Genomic DNA, 12122 nt, shown 5'->3' on the forward strand with positions numbered 1-12122 from the left:
CCCCCCCCCGCCACCCCGTGAAACTGACTTTGCCTGTGAGTTCAAGGGGGTCTTCAGCAGCTTCTGAGAGGGAAAAAGGAGAATCCCTTCTGCAGAATGGAGTGCCACTGCGATTGGGAAGCCTTCCCGGGATCTGGGGCTCATGGGAATTAAAGTGACCTGGTCACGTCAACGTTTTCACAGTGCACAGGCAGGAATGGAGGTTTTGATCAGAGAGCTGTCTGAAATCACCATGCCAAGACTGATCTTCATGTTCCCCAGAGCCGGAAGGGGCAGTTCAACCACAGGACTAGCAACCCAGGGAGAGCACCCCCTTACACCCAGTCTGAGCCCACCCAACTCCCAGGACCCTTGAGGAACCCTGCCTCTGCAGCCTGGCATTGGACCAACCTCCTTGACCCCCCCCCCCCCCCCCACCCACACCCAGCCTTGGGGTCCAACATGCCAGGCATGTCAGGGTACCAAAGGGATGTCCATCATCGGAACTACAAAGGGATGAGGCCTGCAGAAAATGCGGAGGGGTTGGATCACTCTTATGCCTGTAGCGTGGGGGAGGGGTTGACCTGTTATTTTAGTGATGGGGGGAGGATGCCCCTCTTTGCTGAGGGGTTGTGGGTGCTTCCCTAGGCAGTTGGGGGGGGGGGGGTCCCCATTTCCATTGTGGCAGGGCCTATCTGTCAACGCTGGTTTTCAGACGCCCCAAAATCGGTTGGCCAGCATACTACCCGATATGCTCACTTTGAATATTAATATAATCGTTATTGTCACAAGTAGGCTTACATTAACACTGTAATGAAGATGCTGTGAAATGCCCCTAGTTGCCACATACCGGCGTCTGTACGGGTACACAGAGGGAGAATTCAGAATGTCCAAATTACCTAATAGCACGTCTTTCGGGACTTGTGGGAGGAAACCGGAGCACCCGGAGGAAACCCACGCAGACACGGGGAGAACGTGCAGACTCCGCACAGACAGTGATCCAAGCCAGGAATCGAACCTGGGACCCTGGAGCTGTGACACCATAGTGCTAACCACTATGCTGCTCACATACTAAAGGTGAGTGCATTGCAATCTGGGTCGCGCCCACCACCCAATAGGAATCACTTTGAGGTTCCTGCCCGAAATGACAGGTATTTCAGGAGAATCGTGCCCAATATCTCATACAACAGCTGTACCCTCTCCTTCTGCACTGAACTGTCAGCCCAGATTTGTTCCCAAGTCTCTGGATGAGGTGATGCCACAATTTATTTGATCAAATGTCCAAACACAATAGCAAACTTCAGACTTTTATATTTGAAAGATTATTACCATTGTCAACTTTGGTGTAATATTGGGCATCAGACCACTTAAAAAATGTTTTTTTTAAGTATTAAAACAGGTTTGTATTTTTATTATACTAAGCACGCAGCTTGAAAAATAAATAAATGGATTCCCTTATTAAAAATACGGCTTATCACTTATTGGTAGATACATCTATTGCACAATACCTCACAAAATATTTTTCACTTTTTTGTGCCAAGTATTTAAACATCACCACCGTATAAATTGTACACCACACTTAAACTAACGCTGATTATCTGAATATCCAACTCTGGTGGTTACTCACCAGGTAAGGGACAACAAAAAAGTGTCATAATCCACATTGTTTTTCCTTATCATGTGAGAGTACCTTTAAGAAATGGGTGTTTAAGAAATGTACCTTCAAGAAATAGGTGTTTATCAGTGATGTCAGAGTATGGGTGGAGCTGGGCTGTCTGTCAGCTTTTTACTTTTGTTTTAGGCTGTTTGCTGCAGGGTGTGTTTTTTGTTTCGTTTTCAGTGTTGGAGCTGAAGCCAGACCAAGCAGGTGTACTGCTGTTCTCTCTGCCATCAAAAGACTATCTCTTGATCATTTGGTGAATTCAGAATTATAAATGTTCTCAGTAGTGAATGTAAACCTAATGTGCTTCTATTAAAACATGTTTCTTTTGCCTTCTGGATGTTGTTTGGGAAGTTATTAAGGATTACTTAGTGTTGTATTCTTTGTGGGTTGTATTTGAATTGATGGTTCCTAAGATTTTCACTGTATGTTTTAAAAAGGTTAACTTGAGTTCATAGAATAAACGATGTTTTGCTTTAAATACTACTTTTCCATTTCTGCTGTACCACACCTGTAGAGTGGGCCGTGTGCTCCCCATACCACAATCTAGCAAAAGTTGTGGGTCAGGTGAACTCCATGATACACTTTGGGGTTCTCTAAACCCTGGCCCATATCACCCTTCAGAGTTCAGATCAACATTGACTTCAGTGTCTAATGTGGTAAATGATGCAAAGAATTTAAATGAGGAAGCAGAAGCCAGAGCGTAAAACCGCAAAGCAAGCTGATGAAACCTGACCCTGAGGAACATGACTGAATGTCAGGGAAACAAACAATAACTGCACTAATTTTCTTCGAAAGGTGGAAAATGCTGAAAACACGCGTGGCTACCAGGAGTTGATAATGGCGACTCAAACGAGGTTTTTAAGATTCCTCGACGCGTCTGTTACCAAAGATTTTTTTTCTGTGCAAAAATAAAATTAAAACTATAAAAATTGCCATTAAACATTTATGTTTTTTAAAAATGTTTTGGTCTCATTTGCTGATCTGGTTGTTGGTCACGAGTAACAATTCTGTCAGGACGAGGGGGTGTGAACTTGTAAGATTATGCAGACTTTCCCGCGCTCCATTTATCCACAAATAAGTTATGAGGTAGTTTTCAGGCAGAAAGGGAACTCAATTCACAGAGAGAAGCCTCTGGTAAAAGCAAATTGGATTGAGTAACAGTGAGGATCCTCATTTGTGCATCGCACACCATCGTCACATTTGAAGAATGAAACCCCGTCCTGTTGCTGAATTAAATGGTGGACGGAATTTCGCAGCGCTGAGGGGTGCATTCAATGGGAAATCTCGCTGACAGCGGTGGGACTACAAGATCCCGCTGGCAGGCCGCCTCCGCTGCCGAAAAACACAGGGGGGGTTGCGCAGGAAATCCCGCCCGGAGTTATTTCTTGGCGCCGTCAATGCAATATGTGCTCCATCGATAGCCCCAGTTACTTTTAGGAAGCCAGCAGTCCTGTAGAATGCAATGGACCTCTCCTTCATCTTCACAGGGAATGTGACAAAAATAATAATCTCCGAAACATTACGCTTTCCTTCCCTGGTGAATGCAGCATTCTGTGAAATGTTACAAGTCACTAATGCCACGTTGAAAGGACCCAGACCCCCAAAAATTCAGCATTGTTGTGAGTTTAGTTTCCAATGTTAAGGCAGTTTGGCAGTGACGGTCCGGCTTCAGGTCTTCCTTCAACATTTCGCAAAAGCGTCCCATTGCTTCCTTGCTGAAGCGCACTCTCCTGCCACACATCATCTCTGACATTATTTCAGGATGTCCTTTGCCTGTACACTCTTTGGGGCGGTAATCGATTTGCTTCCTCGCCAAGCGGAGATGTAGCCTGACTCTTCTCTCATGATCCGTGCGCCTACGTTGAAGGATCAAAAGAATTTCAAGGATTTTAAGAAGCCAAGCGATAAGTGTAATTCCCCAGCCGAGGTGAAGCATGACTCCAGATTTTGAATCTGCCCTGGAATCTGCAATACCTGTCAGAGAGATAGTTCACATTAGCTTATATTGCGTATATTAGCTAAGCATTAAACTTTGCTAAAACATTTGTAGTAATCACTGAGGCTTGTAAGGATGGACATGACATCAGGGAGACTCTTAAACAACACAGCTTAAAATACATTGCAAAATCCAAATCAGCTAGGAGGACAGACGTGCGAACATTAGTATCCCTGAAGGAGTCAATAGCACCTGTATAGAGGCCATAATCATCCGAAACCAACTCCACTGGGCTGTCCATATGCTTAGGATGTCAGTTCAAGGAAGGATCCCGAGCAAGAGGAGCACAAAGGAAGTTCTTCAAAACGCCTTTGAAGGCTTACATAAAGAAATGGAGCTTAGGCATTAATGCCTGGGAGACCTTTGCTCAGAATAGGCCTACTTGGAGGAACCTCCTGATTGAAGGGACACAATTATTTGAGAACATCCGAAAAGGGTATTTCTGCAGTATGCTAATGTTGGAGTTCAGGGCCAGTTGGTTGGGCATCCTCTTACCATGCAACACAATACAAGTGGAAGGGACAATTCCTGTCTCTTGACCCTCTCTCCCCCATCAATGGCTTCCACCCTCCACTCTGGGGCTAGCACTCAATGGCCCTAAGGCGTCCGCCCCAGCGAGCTCCTTCTTGGGCCTTCATCGTTTGCATGTTCCAGACTGGCTGCAGTCCCATCAGCGGCCACTACCCCTGGTGGCGCTGCTGTGACAGAAGTGCTGCCAGCCCTCTGATTGGCTGGCGACACTCGGAAGAAAGACACAATCCTGGAGGAGGACGGAGGCCAAGACCTTGGGCAACGAACTGCCTGAGCCACCAAAAATTAGCATTGTGGCTTCTCGGGCTGGCAGGGGAAGGCTTTTTAATGGCTCTCCAGAGATAAGAGGGTGGTCAATACCTTCACATTGAAACTGAGCCCCAAGGGCAGACAGCACTCGCTGTTTATTATGCACACAACTCCCCAGAGAGATTTTGTGTTGCTTTGAGCAGAGACTTCAGCATGACGCTCTCTGCAGTTATTCTGCAACATGTTGGAGCAACCCAGGAAACAGTGAGGATCATTAAGCAATCAGACAGAGCAATCCTCTCTCAGCCACACAGAATCCAAAGACAGGAAATATGAAGCATGAATTCCACTTCAATCAAGTGTTGAAGGAAAATAAAGATGGAAAAAATGATACAAAGAGAGAGAGAGACAAAATGTATAGGAAGGAAACCTATATTAATTATTGGAATGTTAAATATATAAAAATCTCTAACATGACTTAAATTCTGAAGGAATGAGACTCGGATTTTTAGCGTTAAATGTCGCTGACCCTACTGTTAAAATTCCATTACACCTGAATGCATCGGTTATAAAGGGCACAATTCTCCAGAAAGAGTTCTAAGTGTGGTAGCGAGTGGGAATTGCCGTGAGGTTCCCGGCCCCGAGGCCACAAGGCAGACAACGCTATTCAATGTTAATTGGTCCATGTAACGAGGCCCCACTGGCTTCTTTCTGCAAATAAAGGCTCGCCAGCTGATTCGCCGGTACCATGCTCGGCAGCCTCCCACTAACAAGGTAGAGCAGCACTTAAACAGCTCTTGCTCAGCCAACCCCAGCCAGCTCACAACAATGGCACCCAGGAGACCGGCTGCAAGATTCCGGAATGCAGATCTCAGGATGCAGTGGAGGCCAGGAGGAGTGTCTTGTTTCCCAGAGGGTCCCCTCCGGGGAGGGTCAGTCATGGGGCAGCTAGTGCTGCCTATGACGAGGTGGTAACTAGGAGGACTGACCTCCAGTGCAGGAGAAAGATCAACGACCTAGACCGGGCAGCACAAGTGAATTGACACCAATGCACCTCCCCCTCACCGGGACCTTTCCTCCCATGCGAGCATCCACCCCCCCAACTCTCCATGTGACCCCCAAATCTCTATTCAACCATCCTCGCCCTTCAACCCCCCCCCCCCCCCCCAAAACCTTCCTTCACACCCCCCATCCCACCACTGCGAACCGCGCATGGGGCTCACGTTGCCCTCTCTGTGTCTCCTCAGGAAAAGCTCTCCCACAATCGTCGGGAGAAGGGCCAGATTGGCGGTGGAATGCCTGACTTAAGAATCCTCACCTCCTTCAGAAGGCCAGATGAGATGCATCTTTACCAGTAATTAGGTTAGAAGACATCTCGGCGGAACCATGTGTGAAAAACCTATTAGTGGAAACAGTTTATTTAGATGATTGGGATAACAATGAGGTATACACATGGTCCAACAGACTTGAGAGGGGCAGACATCCAAATACCAGAAAGCAGAACCAAAGGGAATAAAATGGTATCATTGCCAGCACCCTCAGAAACAGCCTGGTGGCCAGGTTTACATCTAGCTGCCTGGAGACAAGAATTACATTTAACAGCCTCTTAAGTCTTCGAGCCAAGGCAGTGCAGAAACCTTCATAAAGGTAGTTTAAATATCTTCAGTGGACCAGGAAAAGATTTATCCCAACCATCATCAACCCTGTATTGTGTACTAATTATAAGCTGGATTTAATTCATAGATCTATTTATTTTGGATGTTGTTTGGGTAACGGGTAGTCTTAAGGAGTTGAGGGATCTTTGATGTATTTTGGAAGTAGGGGTATGTGTGTGTGTTTACTAGTTCCATTACTTAATTATCTTAGCGTGGTATATTCCTGTTCATGTGTATTTGGCTTTTCTTTAATTTAATAGTCTTTAATTGTTACAGAACAACTGGACTCCTCGGCTGGGATTCTCCCTACCCAGCGGGGCGGGGGGTATTGAGTGGTGTGAACCACTCAGGCATCGGGCCGCCCCAAAGGTGCGGACGTCTCCTCACCTTTAGGGGCCAAGCCCTCACATTGAGGGGCTAGGCCCGCGCCGGAGTGGTTCCCTCTCTGCCGGCTGGTGGAAACGGCCTTTGGTGCCACGCCAGCCGGGGCTGAAAGGACTTCGCCGGCCGGCGTACGTCCGTGCATTCCTCGGAGCGTCAGCGGCTGCTGACGCCATCTTGGCACATGAGCAGGGGAGGGGGTCTCTTCCACCTCCGCCATGGTGAAGACCATGGCGTAGGCGGAAGAAAAAGAGTGCCCCCACGGCACAGGCCCGCCCGCCGATCGGTGGGCCCTGATCGCGGGCCAGGCCACCGTGTGTGCACGCCCTGGGATCAGATCGCCCCACGCCCCCCCCCCCCACCAGGACCCCGGCGCCCGCCCGCGCCGCCAATCCCGCCGGTAAGGTCGGTGGTTTAATCCACGCCGGTGGGAGAAGTTTGTCAGTGGCGGGACTTCGGCCCATCGCGGGCCAGAGAATCACCGCGGGGGGCCCGCCGACCGGCGCGGCGCGTTTCCCGCCCCCGCCGAATCTCGGGTGGCGGAGACTTCGGGACACGGCGAGAGCGGGATTGACGCCGGCCCCGGGCGATTCTCCGACCCGGCGGGCGGTCGGAGAATCCCGCCCCTCATCCTCACTGGGGTGTCACTTAACTCTTCACACCATTCCAAACACTATACACCCCCACAAACCGGCGTTGCAGGTTAGGATATGCTCACAGATAACAGAGATGCGATAAGTGATTAAAATCCTCGTTTGGTGGTCGGCGTGGGCTGGGGTGAGGCCCACCTTGTAGTGGCGTAGTTGCTGGTGAGTGTAGTCGCGCTTCAGCGGTGCTGTGTGCATCTGGATGATGGCCGCCATTGAGAATGTTGTTCTGGATGAGGATCTCGGCTCTGCGGTGAAGGTGGTTGGAGCTCAATTTGACGATTTGCGAGGTCTCCTCAGCAGATTGGTGGAGGAACATGAAAGAGTTCTTGCATTTGAAAGAACACTTTCCTCGGTAAGGTCCTGTCTTCAGGTCACTGAGCTCCTGTTGCACGGTGTGCCGTCTATCCGGAGGGGTTTCGGAGGTTGGAGCTGGACAAGGGGTGCCCTTGGACCTGGTCCCTGGCAAAAAGTGGGAGATGAGTTACCGATTGAGTTTGAAAATTGGCTGCCATGCTTTACTAATCTTGATTTGGAGGCTGGGAATATCAAGTTTGATGGGGCACAATGTATCCAAGGCCAGGGGCCTGTTGGGTCCCTTGATCATTAGCCCAATATTACCCAATCCTCAATGCTAATCATGAGGTGTTGGAGGTAGCTGACCAACCTAGTTATCCCCCTGCCCCCCCCCCCCTCCCCCATCGGCTCTGGGTCACTTGGACGTCAGAGCGCCATCATTTTTGAAGTGATGATGATTCATTCGTTGGAATCCTTGAGAGATCCTGAGGAGTGTTTGCTGATCATGCCTTAGCCTCTGGGTTCTCGAGCAACATAGATGGTGTTATTATCATGAAATTCTTCCAAAATCCTTGACGTTGTTCACTTGTGATAATTTTGTTGATTATTTAGAATTTACAATGCAGAAAGAGGCCATTCTGTCCATCGAGTCTGCTCTGGCCCTTGGAAAGAGGACCCTACTTAAGCCCACGCCTCCACCCTATCCCCGTAACCCCACCTAACCTTTTGGACACTACGGTACAATTTATCATAGCCAATCCACCTGACTTGCGCATCTTTGGACTGTTCGAGGAAACCGGAGCTCCCGGAGGAAACCCACGCAGACACGGGAAGGAAATGCAAATTCCGCACAGTTACCCGAGGCTGGAATTGAACCCAGGTCCCTGGAGCTGTGAGGTAGCAGAGATAACCACTGTGTCACCGTGCCACCCAAGTCTTGCGGCAACTGTACACAGTAATTGTAAGATTACACATAGAGCAGCTTTTGTTTTATTTATGGAGGGACATACTTGCAATGGAGGCAGTTCAGGGAAGGTTCGCAGGTTGAGTCATGCAAGTGAGATGTTGTTTTATGAGGAAAGGATGAGCAGGTTCAGCCTATGCCCATTGGAGTTTGGAACAAGGTCCTACTGAAAAATAAGGTAGATGTTGAGAAGGATGTTTCCCACCCCAGGGAATCTGGAATTATGGGGCATAGTTTCAGAATAAGGGGTTGTCTGTCTAAGACAGAAACGAGGAGGAATCTCTTCCTCAAGGTTGTGAATTCTCAACCCCAGAGGGCCGTGGAGGCTGTCAGTGAGCATATTCAAGACTGAGATAGGTGGACATGTTTTTAAACAATAGGAAAGCCAAGGGTGTGGGGAAGAGACTGGGAAGCGGAGCCGAGGTGACAATCAGATCAATCGTGGTCCAGTGAGTAGCAGAGGAGGCTTAAGGGACACTGTGGTCTATACTTGCTATTTTTGATTGATTGTTGTGCAAGGGTGTGTCAGGTGTGACCACAAGGTGGTGTCTTTGGTTATCCTGTTCTTCTTGCAAAACCATATCGAGTCAATCACGCGGAATGTGGTGTGTGCAGTTTTGTTCCTCTTCCACCTTTCGGATATTTTGTGTTACAATGCTTGTGGCTGTGGAAGGGCTGTGGGCTTTCGTCTCACCTCTCATCTCGTTTATAATGAAGTTGAGCGGAGCCATGACGAGGTGAAGTGTGGATGGCTGGGGTGGAGTTATTTCGATTTTTCTTTTTGTTACTTTGAATTTAAGAATCTGTGCCTCTCTCCTTCAATGGCGTGGGCAGATTATGTATTCTGGAGAGCACTGGGTTCCGTCTGGCTCTTCCTTGACGTAGCAGTTTTTACTTTGGGCTTTTTCTTTGCCTCTTTAGAACTATTAGAAAGAGAGAAATGGTGCACGCTGAAGGGAGGTTGGTTAATCTGTGAATAGTCTGTTGAAGTGAGGGATTGTTCTTAGCTTCCTCTCTGTGATGGCAGATAGGGTGGGGTGGTGGTTGATGATTCTTGGGTCAGTTCGGGCGTTCCTCCCTTGAGGTTTTTCTTTTCTCTTCTTCTCTTCATCCGGGTGAGCAGGGTACTGTTTCAAATCCTCGTCCGGCCCTGTTATGTATATCGCCTGCTGATGCAATGTCACGTGATCTATCGTGACATCAGCAGAGTGTTCACCATCATATCCTGTGGACGGAACATCACAAAATAAACCCTGCACTATGTTTTGATGAACTTAGAGTGTGGAGCGTCTACTTCTTTTCTCTTTGCGGCTAACAACAAAAATATAACAGAAGAGAAAACTGGCGATGAGGATTCGGGCCGTAAACAACCACCGACAAGTTTGTGGTGAAGAAAAAAACAAACTGCTCAGACCTTGGGAAGTCACCAACGAATCCATCCAATCAATCGCAACCAGCCGCTAGTGCAAATAAGCGTTTTGATAAACAAATTGGAATGGAGCTGTGAATAAGTGCCGCATGTCCTCAAACAAGTTGGGGAGGTGATGGTGGTAGTGGTATTATCACTGGACAAGTCATTGAGAAACACAGGATAATGCTCTGGAGTCCTGTGTTTGAATCCCAACATGGCATAGAACATAGAACGATACAGCGCAGTACAGGCCCTTCGGCCCTCGATGTTGCACCGACATGGAAAAAAAACTAAAGGCCATCTAACCTACAGATGGGTGAAATTTGAATTCAATCAAAATATGGAATTAAAAGTCAAATGATGATCATGAAACCATTGCCGAATGTCGTAAAAAACCATCTGGTTCACCAATGTCCTTCAGGGAAGGAAATCTTCCGTCCTTACCCAGCCTGGTCTACATGCGACTCCAGACCCACATAGCGATGCGGTTGACTTTTAACTGTCCCCCATTGAAATGGCTCAGCAAGCCACTCAGTTCAAGGGCAATTAGGGATGGGCAACAAATCCTGGCCCAGTTAGTGATGCCCACATCCCAAGAACGAATAAAAAAACCCCCCAAAGTTTCAGGTGTACTTACTGTTTGCAGTGGGTAGAAGCTGCGAAGACCGTACACGTGGGACTCCGAACGGGCTGCAGGAACGGCTGCCAACTCTGCAACCTGCTGCTTGGGAACTGATAATCCAGACAAGGGAAGAACTAGTTTGCGTGAGGACCAGGAGATTGCTTGCTTTGAACAACGAAACAGAGGCGAGAAAGGCTGAAGTCTGAAGAAATGCAGACCAGGGAACTGGGATCCGGAAAATGGCGGGGAAAAGTGGTGCCATGGGCATGTTTGCCGAGGACTATGAAACACGGAATTCATATGACGAACGGATCCAGTTGTATCTTGTAGCAAATCAGGCACCTGAAAACCAGCATTCTGCGACGTTCCCCAGCTGGGTTGGGCGAAAAACATTCATGTTGTTACAAAATCTGGCCCACCCAGCTAAACCAAGAATTAATGACAATCTTATAAGGACATTTCTCTCCCCATCTGCCTTTGATAGCATAAAGATTTTGCTTCCATCATCGTGGTCAAGAGGAAGGAAAAGGCATTTTGCAATTCGTAGCAACGGTTATGTAAATTAGCAAAGTACTGTGAATTTGGTCAAATACTTGATGCTTCTCTTTCAGGCAGATTGGTTTGTGGACTCGGGAATGAAGCCATCTAATGAAAACTGCTGACTTAAAGTACTTTAACACTAAAATGTGCTGTGGAAAATGCTACTTCCATGAACCCTGCCGTGAAAGAGGCATCGTTGATTGGAGTCCCAGCCAAAGTTCATAAGATGGCGTCTGCTAAAAACAAACCTGCGAAAAATCTACCCTGTCATTGCTGTACACAAGTAGGACATCCAGCAGAAGAATGTTGGCGTAAGGAAAATGAATGCAAAAATTGTGGCAAAGTGAGCCATATTGCAAAGGCATGTTGGTCACGTCAACCTTCATCAGCACAAAAGAAGTGTACCCAATAAAATACCGCCACGTCTACTCAGCCAGTTTACAAGTTAAGAGACAGAAGGGCAGCACGGTGGCACAATGGTTAGCATTGCTGCCTGCGGCGCTGAGGATTCGGGTTCGAATCCCGGCCCTGGGTCACTGTCCGTGTGGAGTTTGCACATTCTCCCCGTGTCTGCATGAGTTTCATCCCCACATCCCAAAGATGTGCAGGTTAGGCGGATTGGCCATGTTAAATTGCCCCTTAATTGGAAAAAATTAATTGGGTACTCTAAATTTAAAAGAAAAAAGTTAAGAGATAGAACTAAAGACTCACTCGAGGACAATGTGTCAAATCAGCTTCAAGAATTCAAGCTAGATGCCGCGGCAGAATGGGGTGATCAACGCTTCTGTGTATTCTGAAAACTTGATGGAAATACATTCAAGATGGAAGCGGATATGGGCACTGCAGTATCACTAATACCTGAGACAATATACAGTCAGAAGCTAAAATATCTGCCCTTACAGCCAACATATGTAGTCCTAAGGATGTACACAGAAGTGGTAGTACTTCTAAAGGGATGCATTATAGTGAAAGTATAAGTTAATGGTGAAACAGCAGAGTTACCTCACCACATTGTGCAAGGAAAGTTCCCAGCCTTGTTTGGTAGATCATGGTTGAGAAATATAAAACTCAACTGGGCCATCGTGAGCCAACTGTTTGATTGAAAGAATGACCTGCAACAACTTCTGCACAAGTGTACAAAGGTGTTTGAAGATTCACTGGCCTCAATGACAGGAGTTGAAATCAAA

The sequence above is a fragment of the Scyliorhinus canicula genome, chromosome 15 (genome assembly GCF_902713615.1).
Source record: "Scyliorhinus canicula chromosome 15, sScyCan1.1, whole genome shotgun sequence".
In the NCBI taxonomy this organism is placed as follows: domain Eukaryota; kingdom Metazoa; phylum Chordata; class Chondrichthyes; order Carcharhiniformes; family Scyliorhinidae; genus Scyliorhinus; species Scyliorhinus canicula.